General features: G+C 32.0%; 1 protein-coding gene across 3 annotated transcripts in view; it reads right to left on the bottom strand.

The window, feature by feature from the left end:
• Nucleotides 1-17,443, bottom strand: part of LOC125076836 (leucine-rich repeat-containing G-protein coupled receptor 5-like) — a 249,125-nt gene that overhangs the window by 123,713 nt on the left and 107,969 nt on the right. For 2 of the 3 annotated variants that reach the window (XM_047688540.1, XM_047688539.1), the window contains one exon: nucleotides 3,962-4,010. The exons of the other annotated variant lie outside the window; for it this stretch is intronic. The gene's annotated coding sequence lies outside the window, so the exon portion shown is untranslated. The remainder of the gene's footprint in view (nucleotides 1-3,961; nucleotides 4,011-17,443) is intronic. 3 annotated transcript variants of the gene reach the window in all.

The following is a 17,443-nucleotide window of genomic DNA, read 5'->3' as shown; positions in this document are numbered from 1 at the left end:
TAAAGTAATTATGATAATCGAATCTCGGTGGTGGGACTTTGTGCAAGCCCGCCCGGGTAAGTACCACCCTTTCATAAAAATGATTTTACAGAATAATATACTTTGAAGTATTTTTTTAAATTATATTAATTGGTAAATGTCAAATAAACTACAAGACAATGAGTGTAATGTTGCAACATGAAATAAAAACAACGTCTTTGTCATCCTGCTTTGATGTGAAATGTCTAAAAACATTTCTATGTAGTTTTAAAAGTAAAATATAACATCAAATAACTTTATCTACATCAAAATCAATAGAGAAAAGAACATTGAAAACAATCCAACAATAAAATAACATCTTATTCTATTTTCCAAAGCAATATCTATACAAGTATTAAAACAAAGACTCGACCGCTATTGAATTTTAAATTAAAACCTTCATGAAATATTAACACTCGGATAAAGCTACGTGCACACTGGCCGCGGATATTCAAATGGAATGCGCTTGCGCTTGTCGTGACTCGGGAGGTCGAGAGTGTGCTCTGCTGTTTACCTTATGCTAAGCGTTGAGATGGCAGCTTGTATTATATAAATTTTACGAAACATGTTATGAGCGCAAGCGGGATACCTAATATAAAATAGCTCAAATCACTTCTAGTTTCTAGACAGGTAATATAACTTCTTAAAGAAAATTATGGAGCCGAGATGGCCCAGTGGTTAGAACGCGTGCATCTTAACCGATGATTTCGGGTTCAAACCCAGGCAGGCACCACTGAATTTTCACGTGCTTAATTTGTGTTTATAATTCATCTCGTGCTTGGCGGCGAAGGAAAACATCGTGAGGAAACCTGCATGTGTCTAATTTCAACGAAATTCTGCCACATGTGTATTCCGCCAACCCGCATTGGAGCAGCGTGGTGGAATATGCTCCAAACCTTCTCCTCAAAGGGAGAGGAGGCCTTTATCCCAGCAGTGGGACATTTAGGGGCTGCTAATGTAAAATGTAATGTAATGTAAAGAAAATTAGTTATAACAATGCTCTGCCTTGATTTTGGCGAAAACAACTTTTTTAACGTGTAACTAAAAAGTTTCTTTCTAATTAATATTTTTAGAAAATGCAAGGGTGTAAATTTAACAAGGAAATTTCAGAATATAGTTTCACCCGCTTGTCGCTTATGACTTACACCGTCGAATGTCTCCCATCCACACCGCGTTGCATACAAAACGGTAACTGTATACGCGGGTGTATTGAATCCGGCTGTGCATTCTGTCGCAGGTTCCATCCCTTTATATTATAAAAGCGAAAATAAACTCTCCCACGATAAGCAAATGGCAGGAATAAATAAGAATTATCTAGATTGCTATCATCAGCCCGTGTTTAGCCTTATACGGAGCGCACGGACGCTCATAGGATTTATTTTCATACTACGCTCGGAGATAAGATTTCTGCTGATAAGTCAGATGAATTACGGTAATATATTCTTCTATATCGTAAATTAACATATTTTTTTTCTGATTTTTTGTTTGCCCTACAAGATTATATTGTATTTATTTACATAAGTATTATTAACATAAGGTATTAATGAAAAACAAATAAAAATTAAAAATAGTTTTACAAATCATGACCGCGTGGAATGGTGGCAAGAATGCAACGCAATTACCCGTTGAATCGCTATTCCGATCCTCTGGGCAAAATATGTCGAAATAAATAAATAACTACAGAATATCTCATTATTTTTCCATTTATTAGATCTGTTAGTGACGTACATACGCACGAATACATCCAGGAATAGACGAAAAATTATACTAAAATTATAATTGCATGAAAAATAAAACAATTAAAAGTACTAGTAATAAAATATTTTTTTCTTCTAAATGCAATATAAAAGAATAATTTCAATTGCAAGAGATATAAATATACAAAGAGCTAATAATTAATATACAATAATAAAAATATTACATGGAGTTATCAAATGTGCTTTGCCTTTGGCGAATTTTGTTTATTTTGCAGTAAATTTATGTCTGATGTGAAATTAAAAAACAAAAGAATCTGACTGTTGAGGATACTTTAAGATATATCATGTAAAAGTAAAGTGTGTAGTAGTTAATAGTCGTTTCGTAAGGAATATAAATAAATATTCAGAAATTGTATGTGAGTTTTAATGGTAACTCACAGTTATTTCCGGTATATTTTGGATACATTTTATTACGGGAATTAGTGAAAACGAATGAATGTTAATATTTATAGGGAAATTTGAAAAAAATCGCGATACAATTAGTTTCTCGCTGAATATGTATACGATTTTATGTTCATAATATGATCAATGAAATGACTAATACTCACTTCTAAATAGGGTCAAAGCTATTAGCATGAATTTTAACTCTGTTTAATGTTGTCGAAGGATTTTGCATTACATTTATTAAGTTACAAGAAATGTTTAAAAAAATATTTAAACTTGGCTTGATTGCTCCATCGCACACATCGGTAATATCATAATGTATATTATTAAATCACAATTGCACTTTTTGAAGTCGTAAGGATCTGGGAGAACTAGACACTGACTTCACTTGAATTAGCAATGCACGATTCAGACACACCCACGTGTCGATAACGTAACAGGAAAATGCACTCAAAATGTAAACAAAAACATAAGCTAGTCATTCTTATTCAACGCGAGCGGAGTTCGTGTGTTGAATGCGAAATGACCAGTCTCGGATGCGCACGCGTCGATTCAAAGTCGTTGTGAACTTGGAATTTTGATGTCATTAGCTTATTAGGAATTTATTTGATTCAAAAGCGTAGACTGTTTAAAATTTACTTAATCGAACGGCTTAAAATAGTTTTATTTTAATAAACTGTATTTATATTGCAACGAAATGGAACAGTTCAGCAGCACAATTCTTCTCTGAAATGTGAACAAAAACAATAAGTACTAAGTAAGACTTATTCGCAGGGAGTGCTGTGTGTGTGTGCAATCGCGGGCGCATATGAATAGATTTAACGTGATATCGTGACCGGCGCGAATCGGACAAACTGAGATTACGCACGCGGTTATTTATAAACAGCGGTAATTGTTTTTTACTCATAACATGCTACATGTTTTTATGAATTGATTAAAAATGAATACCAAGACTTTTTTTTTTGTATTTAAGTCACGTTGTAGCTAAAATGTAAATAAGTAAATATTACGTCAAAAACATTTCATTTTTAAACGACAGCGTGACCTTGAAATTTCACTTCCATTCCGTCTGCAATATTTCACTTTAATATGTATTTTCAGTTTGTTAAGTTTGAAAAAAATATTCCTTTTTATAATTCATTATTACCTACGAACAAAAAAATATGATGTAAACACTGCCTTATAAATATACAAAAATATACAACGTATTCCGTAGAGCCTATAAAGTCCTTGAATTTACACCGTAGTGAGTTTATTCATAAACCCTTATTTCTAGATAGCAATTAATTAAAATCCCACCGTGTCCACTTCAACATCACAGCGGAGTGATTAGCAAATGATAGTAACCTTTATTTCAAGGGCGGTAAGAACTAAACTAGAAGTCTCGACTTGAGATCATCGTTTTTTTTTTAATATTGCTAGAGAAATGGTCAATATACGAATGGAATAATGTTATTCTATGTGGATGGATAAAATAAACGTTGAATAATATTAGCACGAGTGTTCTTTGAAAGGATTTCGTTCACCTTTTTCTTTTAAGTCGGCAGTTTTACTTTTAGTGTTATCGTCTGACCTTTTAAGATGTTTAAGGAGAAAAATTTAATAGATTTTTTTTATCGGTTTAAATATCTATTACGATTTAAATTTATTTTTATTGCATTATTAATATTTTTATTTACTGATAGAATTTTTTTTAAACTTGTGTTGACAACAAGAATAGCCTTACGCTCAGGATAATCCCGCAAGGCTGCCTACACACGTACTTCATTCATAAATTAGTTTATATTAAAATAATGGCTTACCTTACATATCCGTTGTTTATTTATAGTTTAGAATTCCGAACTCATAGATCTGTAACAAGAAGAAAATTATTGAATAATATTATTTAGGAATGTTTAAAAATAGTTACTGATTCCTATCGAATTCGTTAGCAGACATTCGTATTTCATTGATTGCAAATTTTAATACAGATAAATAATATATTTATTAAATAAAACTCGTGTAAAGAAGCTGATTGGGTTAATACCATATTAATTAAGGTTATGCCAGTTCGTTTAAACTTGGAACGGTACAGATAAAGTCATTAATTTATCTTCATTTCTTTTAATTTAGCTGGAAAATATCAAATAAAAGTATTTGAACACGATCGTGAAATGTCAAAAAATGATTAACGCGCCATATTATTATTTCAATAAGAGGTAAAGGATATACGCGTCAACACATCGTATCGCTGTAAGTCAAATGTAAATAAAAAGTGAAATCTTAGAGAATCTTACTTTACAATTGCGATTATATTTATGACTAATTTATACAAGCAGGTTATCGAAAGTGTATCACGCACGTTACATGCAGCTGTTTTTTTTTTAATCTTTACTATTTCTTGGGAAATATTTAGAATGAAAAGTTTATTCTGTATGATATCATATGAAAAATGTTATCATTAATTTTTTTTGTAAATTATATCTTATTGACAGACGAATTCAAATTACAATTTAAATATAGATGCTTAAAATTCCAAAAGAAAGGTAAAAACAATTTACTTTCGTTTCCCGACAAATTAATTGTACATTTTTACGCTCCGTACTTTACTACGCACATTTTAGGGCAACATGATGAATAGGCCGAGAGGCGCTGCGTCACTCTTTTATATTGCAAGTGTTATTTTGGCGCTAATGAGGTAGTTTAATGGTAACCCTTCAGCTCGGGGGTTACGCTGAAAAGACGGGGCTTTGTCCTGTCGTGTATCTCGCTCGGCTGGGCTCAAGTGCCGCCTCATTGTTAACTTTAGTCTTTACTTGACTTAATATCTTATGTTACCAAATGTAGGCTATACACTTACTCGTTTAGTTCTCGTCTAACACAGACCTATGGAACATTGTATTTCTCGCTGCAAATCTATAAATACTTACTGACTTCATATATTAGCAGCCTTTACAGAGTTGAGTTAATAACAGTCCATAAATGACACACTACCGCTAAACAGTTTGACAATAATGTATAATGTTTTGCCAGTAACTTTCTTACGGGTCTGCGCGAAGCCCTACGGCTTCGTACTCATAAGAATTCCCAACAATGACCCGTTTAACATTTATCTTACTGTCAAACTACTATGTTAATGTTTTGTTTTGCTGTGTTTTAGTATGTAAGTGATTATATAATAATAATAATAATAATAATAATAAGTAACTTTATTCACCAAGAAGAAACAAAAACAAAATTAAGGTACAAACCCATAAAAAAAGTTAACAATATGAGATTTGATGATTTGGTGAAAAGGTCGTAGTCTCAGCTAGGCTGCTTTTCAGTCTACGCCTTGTACATATGCTGCCAACACAAACGTTACAGTAATTGCAGTAAAAGGTAAACGAAAACATAATTACCAAATAATAAAAGTGAATACAATTTACACGCCCAATAGGCTAAAATAAAAAACATGCAAGCATTATTAAAACAGAGAGGTTTGTTTTTTTTTTTTTTATTCTAGTAAAAGGAAAATATTTCATATTGAATAAAAATAATAATATTTAAAATGTATAAGTAAATAGCGATATATATTTTAATAAATTACAATCAAAATAATAATTAAATATATTAGGTTTATTTACACACATTTGTCCAGACACATTGCGTCTTTTGCATTGATAGAAGCCATTGCTTGCATTGTGCCTTAAATTTATTTTGAGACGTACTGTTCTTAATCGGAGGTGGGATATCGTTCCAACACTTTGAAGCTGCGAAGCGAAAGCTACCTCTAAATGATTGCAAATGTGGTCTAGGCAGTATTAGTCGCGGAACTCGACTCAATCTACAATTGGATTCATTTGTTTCGGACCATTTAAGTTTATCCGCCAAATAATTGGGAATTTTACGATATTTTAAGTTGAAAGTGATATTATTTAATTTAAGTGTACGGCGATTTTTCATATTTAATATATTCTTGGAATTTAAATAAGGTGTAATATGTGAATATCGAGGTATATTGTAACAAAATCTTAAACAAGAATTTTGTATCCTCTGTATTTTCCTTTCAGTCTTTTTATAAAGGCGGGGGCCATAAAGAATATCACAGTAATCCAACTGAGACAGAACCAAGGACTCCACAAGTTTAGATCGCGCTGATTCACTCAAAAATGGTCTAAACTTATAAATCATTTTGAGTAAAGCGTAACACTTCGAAGTAACAGATGATATGTGTTCTTCAAAGCGTAATGACCCATCCAACTTCACCCCAAGATTCCTCACTAGCTTAGACTCAACTAATGAATGACCATCTATATAAATCCTATGACATATTTGACCAATCGATACCATTTGTTGCCTAGTACCAAAAATTATGTAAGTACATTTTTGTGGATTTAATGACAGGTCATGGTTCTTCGACCAACTAAAAATTTGAGAAAGATCATCATTAACATTTTGGATAGTTTTATCATTATTTATAAATGGATTGATGTTCAATAATAACTGTGTATCATCTGCGTACATGTGGACTAAACTAGTTTTGACACATTCGTGAAGATCTGCCGTATAAATTGAGTACAAAATTGGTCCAAGTATAGAACCTTGGATAACACCTCTATTAACTTTTATAGCGCTAGACCTTGTAGGCCTTCCATTAATGCCAGAGACTTCTACTATTTGAAATCTATCTTTAAAATAACTAGAAAACCACTTGCATACTAGATCAGAACAACCATAAAATTTCAATTTGGCCAGAAGTAAATCTATATTAAGACAGTCAAATGCTCTACTGTAGTCTAATAGTATCAAAATTGAAGCCATATTATTATTAGATGCAGAAAGAATTTCATCAACAATGTGTAATAACGCTGTAGTGGAACTGTGTGACTTTCTAAAACCGGATTGACATTTCGGAATAATGCAATGTTTTTCAAAATAGGAAACAATTTGTTCATTTACTGCCTTTTCCAAAACCTTTGATAAAACAGGCAAAATTCCAATCGGTCGTAAGTCTTTCACTGAGTCTACATTTGTCTTTTTCGGAAGAGGTTTAATAATTGTAGTTTTCCACGATGTTGGAAAGTATCCCGTGCGTAAAGAAGTATTTATTATATGTGTAATAGCAACTAACGAGTATGGGAGGGTAAGTTTTACCATTTTAATAGATATGTCATCAATACCTACGGCATTAGAGACTATAGAATTAATTATTTTTAAAATGCTCTCGGTGGAAAGTTCTGTAAAATCACATCCAGAATAAATCGGTTGGTTATACTTATTTATAATGCTACTATTATTTGAAACACTAGGTACAGAGTCAAGGAATGCTTTATTTATTATATTTGGATCACATAGATGAGCTGGAATTGTGTTAGTGTGAGTGCCTAAAAACTTTTTAAGTTCACCGTGCATTTTATTCGGATTATTAATAAATTTATTAATTTTATTTGTGAAATAAAAAGATTTTTCTTTTTGAGTTACCTCAAATACAGTGTTTCTCAATTGTTTGTATGAATTTATATCACGATCAGAGTTCGTTTTTTTAGCAATATTACAAGCCTTATCTCTGTCTATCATCATTGCTTTAATTGTATCTGTAATCCATGGGGAAGGGGGATATTTGAAACGCTTAGTTTTCAAAGGAACAAAATGATTGAAAAGGCCCAGAATTAAAAAATTAAAACAATCTACCATAGTATCGACATGGTCAAACTGTAATATCATGTCCCAAGGTGTAATAGATGATGCGAATTGGTATGTATCAAGATCAAAATTATTAAATGGTCTGTACTGAATAACTCTTGGAATTGGTTTATTTACTTCCAGAGGTATAATTGCCGTAATAAAAGCATGATCACTCAAATCATCATTATATTGAACATTAATTTCACTTATATTTAAGCTATCATTACAGCAGATAACATCTATTAGAGAGCTAGATGTATTCGTGACTCGAGTAGGTTTGTTAACTATTTGATTCAATTTATATTCCGCTATTAAGGTTAAAAATTCATTTTGAGAAATACCATGCGAATTTAAATCAATGTTTATGTCACCAGTTACAAATACGTATTCATATTTTGGTGTTAAAAATGATAGATTGTCATCTAGCCCAGATAAAAAAGTGCTAAAACTAAATTTAGGTGGTCGGTAGATGACTCCTACAGCAATTATGCATCTTTTAATCTTAATTTCAAACCACTGTTGCTCAAGTGCCGAAGAATCCACTGGCAATATTTTTACTCTCAAATTTGAACGTATATATGCGCCTACTCCTCCTCCTCTAGATTGCGAGCCTGATCGTGGTTCATGAAAAAAATTATAGCCTGGGATATTGTAACTTTTTAGCGTGACATTATCAGATAGCCATGTTTCCGTGATAGTAATTATGTCTGGATCAAAATATTTTATAGTGTGTGATAATTCATCTCTTCCAGTATTTAGTGATTGAGCATTCAGCACAGATAATTTCAACTTTGTAACTTTTTTACCCATTTTTTAGTATTAAGCGTATAAATAAATATATATAAAATTACATAATATAAAATAACATAACTTTTTTTTTTTTCTTAAAATGTTTGCATGAAATATTTTCCTCATAATAATTGCAATATATTTATATTTTAATTGACCGATATCAATTTTGCAATTGCCTCTAAAAGTACCAAAAAGAATACAATATTTTTTTATTTCTGCTACTATAGTATATTCGCAATAAACATAGATTATAAAAAATAGTCATAATATAAAACGACTAATGTCGCGTATGGAGTTTATATGAAAAACAGGTGACTTTGTTGATTCACGCACTAAAATTTTGCAATCTTTAACCCAAACAAAAGAAAAGTTTCGTTCGCGAGCCTTATCCTTTACAATACGAAGGAGACGCTGATTTGCGAATGTCAAATTATCTCTTAAGAAAATTTTATTGGAAACACCGCTTATTCCTATATCCGATGTTGTAAGAAGCCCCCTTTTATTCGATTTTTGCCATTTTTTTACTGAACTGATTACTTTTTCTTTTATTTCCTTGCTCTTAAAACGAACTAATATGCGTGATGGCTCTTCTCCTTTTGGTGTTGAAGCTATATTAGCAAACGTCAAATCAGTTGTGGGTTGTTCTTCATCATATGCAGATGCCATTTGGGATTGATGTTTTCTAGTTTTCATCCTATATACACATTCTAAGTCACTGGGTAGAATCGACATTCCCGTGGTTTTCGCTATTAGACATACAGTATCCGCTAGGTTTTCATTAGGAGTTTGTGTAACACCGCATATCTCCAAGTTATTGATACGATCTTTTTGGTCCCTTTTATTTATTTCATTTTGTAAGTTTTCATTTTGTAACATTAAATCAGATAATTTCTGTTCTATTTTTTCGATTCTTTGTCCCTGATGTTCGACTTCTAAGACTTTTGTTTGTAATTCAAATAAGTCATTTTTCATCTCCATAACACAAGATTGTAGCTTTTTGAATTCATTATCTTGTTCATTGAGCCTCGCATTTATTTCTGCACGAAAGTTTCTTATTTCTGTCAATATTAAATCATTGAAGTTTTTGTTTCTCATGTCTGCTTGATCTCTTGACGTAGCTTGTGGTATAGGCGACTTGTTACTATGCAATGAAGTGTTGATATCCTTATTACTCACTGTTTGCACTCTTTTAGAATTTGTTTTACAAGTTGTACACTTCCATGTAGATCTAGCGTTATTCGAATCACTGTTAAAATTAACGCAATCCGAATGAAACAAACAGCTACAACTATTGCACTTAATACGTTTTTGCCCAACTCCTATGTTGACCTTACATATCTCACATGTATTAACCATCTTTAAATTAATTATTTTTAAAAATTATTGTGAAAATAAATGTGTGATATACCGGGGTTTGAACCATCAACTTCTCGAGTATAATATTAGAGCCGTTACCAATTCGCCAAACGTCAGTTAGTAGACGATGTTGAAAATATGCAATACTGTTTACTGTTCTGTCACTTATGATGTTTACAGAGTACGGTAACACTTATATTGTGATTTATGACGGTAGACAAATAATTATCTACACTGATCTCCGAGCCACAAAACTATATGAATGTTATTTATAATGTTAATTCACAATTTATAACACTTTTTTATTAATGATTACGTGCATCACCTCACTCAACATATATAACAGCGAATTTTTTACACTAAGAGTCACTAATTTACTGGAAATATTTTTTTATTCGAGGAGCACTAAACTTTTACTGCGTACGCTGTGGTGGCAGCACTCGCAAATGTCAAATATGTATAATAAATATGTAGAAGGGATATATAGATCTCTTGATGACAGCGACTGCTATGGATGCGGCGGTTCTATTTCTTACTGCGACAGTGTTTATGGGCTGAAGAAATCATGAGGTGGCTTATTTGTATGCCTTACAAAAACATCTCATGATTGCAAAAGTTAAGTCATCTTGCTCTCGAGAAATCACGTTATAAAAATTTGTTTTGAAAAGTGTAGGTTTACTACAGAATTATAATCGTACACTAATCACTTAAAATATCAAAAGGTTCTTTTATAAATAATCATGACTTACATTTTCTTGGCTTTCAAGTAACATTTTATACGTTTGTTGTAATATTTATTCAACAATATTCAAATTTGGTTCTAAATACTAAATTATTACAACTAATTAAAATAATTTTAACAGTTTTAATTAACATTTATATTAAATCCTGAGTTAAGTAATTCAGTTTTACGATGTTTCATTTCTAAATGCGTTCGTCGTATCGCGTCGTTACGTCTGTCGGCGACCTTAGCGAGGGTCGTTTGAAAATATGAAGTCACTGTGAAAATTATGTTGGGTAAAAACACTGCAGTTAATTACATTTCACGTGCCACGTATAATATACCTTAATGCTTGGTAATAAGGGATATTTTAAAGTAATTCCCGGTAAGAGGAACGACGCATATGAGGAGACTGCAACACTTGTACCCCCTTTAGTATCTGGCGTTTGTACAATGTGTTATCTCATATTAATCGGGGTTGGAATTAATTACTGACAGATTTTAACTTCATAATATGTTTATTTAAATAAAATGGAAAAGTACGTAAATTATTCGTTTAGTTTTTATTCGTGACTCTTGTTCAAGAGGAGTTAGTACTTCATAGTTCAACTAATCAGGGATGATTATTTTTCGATAATCGTATCAAAATTGGTTTAGTGGTGGAAGTGCACAGACAGGTCTTTATGCATTAATAATTCGATTTTGATTTTGATTCGAGTAGGTATGAATAATAATCTTGTCACCCCATTTTATCGACGATAACATCTTCGTCATTTTATGCTTTACCAAAAATTAGTGATAGAAATTAAGGTTTTTTTTTTACTATAAGTAGGTGGACGGAGCTGATGGTAAGTGGGCACCACCGCACCACATAGACATTATCAATGTAAGTAATATTAACCATTCCTTACATCCTACTTTGGTAGCTGAATTGTTTACTCAACCTTCAAACCGGAACACAACAATAATAAATATTTCTTAGGTGGCACAATATCTGATGAATGGATGGTACCTACACATACGGTCTTGCACAAAGCCACCAATTACATTTATATAAACGTATTCCTCAATGTTATCCACGTAATTATAATTCATTACTACTCATCAGATCTGTATTAATAAAAATGTAATATGAGATTTAAAGTAAAAAATTCTATCCCCATAATATTTTCATTTCATTTTTTTTTATATTAATTAATACTTTCATAGCATTCAGGAGTCGAAAAACGTTGACCCAAATGAAACTGGGTCTTCTGTAACGAGGGAAGTAACTTTCTGTATGAAAAACAGACAAGTATACGTCCTCGGGTATAAAATCATTTTATACGTTTTTTTTTCCACTCGGCCGTGACCGGGTAAATTGGATATACACATATATATTTTTAATTTGTATTTACTTAATAAGTTAATCCGTTTGATATTTTTTTAGATAGCTTATAATCGCATCGTATGTTTACGTTATTTTGTTCACTTGTTTACTTGGTGGTAGGGCTTTGTGTAAGCCCGTCTGGGTAAGTACCACCCACTCATCAAATATTCTACCGCCAGACAAAAGTAATCAGTATTGTTGTGTTCCGGTTTGAAGGGTGAGTGAGCCAGTGTAACTACAGGCACACGGGATATGACATCTTAGTTCCCAAGTTTTATGGCGCATTGGCGATGTATTCTTACAGTGCCATTGTCTACGGCGGTGGTGACCACTTACCATCCGATGGCCCATATGCTAGTCCGCCAATCTATGCCATGAAAAAACCTACATAGTATAAAACAAAGTCGCTTGCCGCCTTCTTAGATCTTTTGAAATACGCAAAGGATTTTAATGCGGTTTTATCAAAAGATTGATTCAAAAAGACGGTTATTATTTATAAAACATGTGCATTGTAGTAGAGATACTACAATGCTCATGTATTAATTCTTGGCTATTCTCAATTTCAACTTTCCTATCTAGATTTTCTTCTCTTTATGTTTGTTATTCAATGTAAAAGTTGCACAGAGATCCGCGTGAAGCAGGAGTGGGTAGCTAGTATGTATATATAAGTAAAATACAACTGACAGATTAATCACGAGATAAACTATAGGTCCGATTGACTTCAAATTTAGCACAGTAATTCCTTTCGCGAGGTAGAAGTTAGTCAGCACTAAGCTTGGTTGGCAATATAAGGAATGGCTTATATTTAATACAAACAGTGTTTACGGGTGAAGTAAATAAGTTTATGAATATGTGTCATGTAATTTAATTCGCTTAAATTAAAGCAATTATCATATCTATATGGTATTGAGAATGTTACGTTCACAGAAAACATAACGTTCCTTTTTTTGAAACATCGCTTAAACAAACATGAATAGCTACAAAAACAGGTTTCACGGACCAAAAAAAAACGAATATTTCAACAGAAAATCGAGTTTTACTTCCAAAACTCAGCCTAATGAGAACTAGTGACTTTTAATTCAGCAAACTTCATCACCCGAAATGGGTAACAATGCGACAGCTCTCAAACAACAAAGTAGCGAAACTACCAAATTTAGTTACGTACTTGAAGGTAAAACCCTTTGCATTAGGGCTACCGCACATTCTTGCAGAGTATTAAGTTTTGTTTCGCACGCAAAGGGCCTCGGTTATGCAACTTCGGTAAGAGTTCGGGCGTCGGTGATGACCCTTTATTATGGACGTTCAAGCGCTTCAGACTTTCTTTCGTGTATTGGATATGTTGAGGAATTTTGTTTGAATGTGTGCATGTGTACGTAATTGTAATCACTACATAATATATGATACAGTCCTCCCGTTACGTAACGCTGTCTGAACGCGTTAATTTCAAAAACTACCGAACCGATTTACTTACGGTTATCATGAACAGACGAAGTGATTCGAAATGGTGATGAGGTAGGTTTACGTGTATTAAGGTTTTCTGTAAGTTTTATGACAACTATTGATGAAGATGTCGGAAATATACCGCATATTCTATAAGAATTATGTTTTATGATATAATCATTTTATGTTTACCTTTATTCTACCCAAGCGAAGCTGGAACGAGTAGTTATTTATTTATAATTATTAAATATTTGCGATTTTAATATATATTGTATTAATTTGGATTTTTCAAGATACTTTTAAAGACTAATTAGTTATTAAATTTGAAAGAGCTTAATTAATTTGTTTTGTTTTACCAAATTTCTTTCGTTGGATATTATAAACAAGGTTATAATTATTATATGTTAATTGAAACATTAATCAAAAAATAATTTAAGATAACTTTTCGCCATTGTTTCATACTACGTTTTTATTTCATAAAATATATTTTACATTTATTTTATCAAAGTCATTTCATTAAATATTCGAGTCTGGATACTTCATACTCAACGGTGAAAAATTTTACTGAATATAATAATGAAAGCCCTTAAACATATTAAAGGTAATCATTACCCCTGCAGTCAATTAACTGCCCTATATATTGTCTATTGTCTATTGGATGGATTGTGTGAAAGATGATATGGCTGGAAAGAATGTTACTTGTGAGATGACGTCAGATAGGGAAGTAATTTAAGAAGTTGATAATGTTGCCTCATAGAGAACGTAAAAATTTTTAATATTGAGGATCTCTATCCTGTCTGAATTGTCGTTCCACCAGATTATGGGAATTGAAATACATAATTCGTGCGTACACTTGCGGAAATTTTGTATGTAAATTATTTATTATACATTGCATTGTAATCTCAATCAATGAGTAACGATATATTTATAAACGTTTCGGCATTGATCAACATTTATTATTAGACAATATTTGATCAACAGAATTCAATTAATTAAAACATGTACAAAACCAGTTCACAATAACGGCTACACAGACTCAATTCGATTGCAAATTGTTTCAACGTTTGCTACAATTACTAGTTATACAATATCCTTGGAGTTGGGCGTATTCTTGTTTAGAATATTTGTGTTTATTGTATTAGCTTTCAATGAATTCATTCTTTATTCATTTACGAGAGAATGAATTCGTTGAAACGTAAAATTAAAACTCGATTAAATTATACTATTGATTGTGAAAAAATATATTAAATAGAGGTAAACAGATCACACACATGAACACATCGACGCACTAGATTTGTAGTTTATAATAAGTCGCTATAAGATCGTTATGGATTAAGAAGAACAGACATGAAAAAAAAATAGAATACGAAATAAAGATGGCGTCAACTGCGTTCACTTAAAACCGATAAGTTTATATATATATATATATATATATATATATATATGTAATAGCAAATTTAGGTGGTTGGGTGCACATGTACATAATATATATATAGTTTTATATAGGTTTATGGTATCAGGTAGAAAATATATTATTTATGTGTAAGGGAATGTATTTTTTATTATAAACTCATGTTAAATCTTAATTCATCAGACAACTTATCTTATAACAAACTTTTTTTTTATACCAATATGTATAGCGTATTATCATTGTTTACAGATATTATGATAATTTGGAACGTAATTTGCATGATTCCATAATCTCACCTTCTGTGTTGCCAGATATGAAATTACCAGCATAATGTTTCCATTATACTCGTATGAAGTAAAAAATATGTTAAACCTTTTAATTAAGTATATTAAACAAAAGATGTTAAAAAATGTGCTCATATTTAACTCATGTACTAAACCTAAGTATTGCCAACTGCAAGTACAAACGGTATGAATACAATTTATGTTCGACAAGGTTGCTTATAATTTAATTGACAGTTTTTATCCATTAATACAAACAGCTGGAGCTATATAGACGCTTGTATAAATACCTGCAAACTATTAAGGGCGATACGGTAATCAATTGAATTTTATCGGCATAAACACGGCCGCGCATTTGAGCTGTCAATACGTACATGCACGTCGCACGTGCTGTTGGCGGGTTTTTGCTATAATTGCAAGACTTGTCTGTCATCTTGACAGCATAGCACAGATAATAGACGAGTTTAAAAATAATACTTCATTCTCCATTAGTACGAAAAATTTATTAAAATTTATGAAATATAGTTTCTAATATGACATAAATTAAACAAAAAAAAAATTGATTATTTTCGGATGATGTAGAATGTTTTTTTTTCATAATAATAAACAAGTTCTCAGTACCGTCGACTCCCCATGGCACAATGATCGCCGTGATCTTATTTATTATTAACCCTCGTACTCATTACTTTAGGCACGATAATATTTTTTACCTATCATTTTGTACATCAAAATGAAAAAAATAACAGATAATAAACGTACGTTCAAATTAATTGCAGCCCCCCATACATATACAAGAAAAATAAATTTATGAACATATCCCATTTAAGTTCCGCTGGCATTTTATAATCTCGCACCTGTAATATAAGATTGAATTAAATGTACAATCAATAAAAAGATAAAACAAGCAACGTACTCTTGTACCGCGCGGTGGAGATGCCACAAATCATTCTTTGTTTTATCTTGATCTTCGTTCGGTGACAACTATAAATCGCGGGTCTAAGTGATGAACTTACAAACCGATAAAAAGTTACGGGTTCGTTGATTTGTTACGCTTTCAATGTATATCATGAAATTTTCTATACATGGTGCCAGGGGTACAGAAACTGACCTAGAGTACTTAACGCCCGTCCTCATGCCAGGGGTATAGAAACTGACCTAGAGTGCCTAACACCTGTCCTCACACGAGAACGAAGCTACGTTCATTTGTCATTGGTAGTAACTATAAGTACTTTAATGATCAATGTTTAATTTCACTTGTGTATTTACTTACAAAACTTTGTCTTTATGTTTTAAAAGTCAAATCTCTAATGACAGAGACATAAAAATACGCGTGGATATTATTTTGAGCAGAATCTACTAATAAACCACAAAAAAGAGAGATGTCGTAAGACGGCAGATTCGAACGAAGTTGCTCTAGCTAAGTACTATGCACATATTTAATAATAGACACAATGAGATAAAATTCTTATAAAAATACCATGTTAATTGAAACAATAACAAAAATTAAGTTCAAATAAAACCGTTTATAAAAGCGAGAGACAGATAGAAAGAGAGAGAGAGGGAAAGGTGAAGACGTAATGATTTCTGCCAGTTCACTCTGCTGTAAAGAGCTTCGTTCCAAAAAAACAGTTTTTAAACAATTTATTGGATAATCCGTTCGGGCTTATCATGATATAAGCAGTTTCAAGCATAAATGACGAGTATTTAATTAGTGTAGTTTATTTTTTTTATAATGTGTGATTATAATCAGTGGTATTAATATACAATATTTCTTCAGTTATACTAAAAAGTAACAAAACTTCGCAATCGCTCAAGCTTATCACTTAGGACGAATAAACCGGTTCGTTCTCAGCTCAGACGGAGCGTCGTACACACATCCACCTGGTGTCTGATTCATGGAGATTTTCACTAAATTATGCCAGACTCGTTTATCGGGTTTTTGTACTTGCAACGAGTAAGTGTTTAAATTGAATGCCATTCATGCGCACGGGCATGTAATGGAACTCGTTCGTGTCATTATATGCCAACGTTTCAATTTTGTCGAGTTTTGGTAGTCTTGTATATAAGATGTTAATGTTAAAAAAATTTGATGAAGTTCGACATTGTCTCCTTATGTATCACCAACGGTGAAATCTACATAAAACAAGTCTAATTTACATAATGCTAACTATTTATAATAAAGTAGCAGCTCCTTGCGGTTTTACACTAGTAACACGTTTCTGAATCGCCTGCGTGGGTTGGAGCGTAATGTTATATGATTAGTAACAG

This window comes from Vanessa atalanta, chromosome 3, assembly GCF_905147765.1.
Source record: "Vanessa atalanta chromosome 3, ilVanAtal1.2, whole genome shotgun sequence".
NCBI lineage: Eukaryota > Metazoa > Arthropoda > Insecta > Lepidoptera > Nymphalidae > Vanessa > Vanessa atalanta.
The sequence above is the reverse complement of the archived record's forward strand: the minus strand, read 5'-3'. Positions and strand labels throughout refer to the sequence as shown.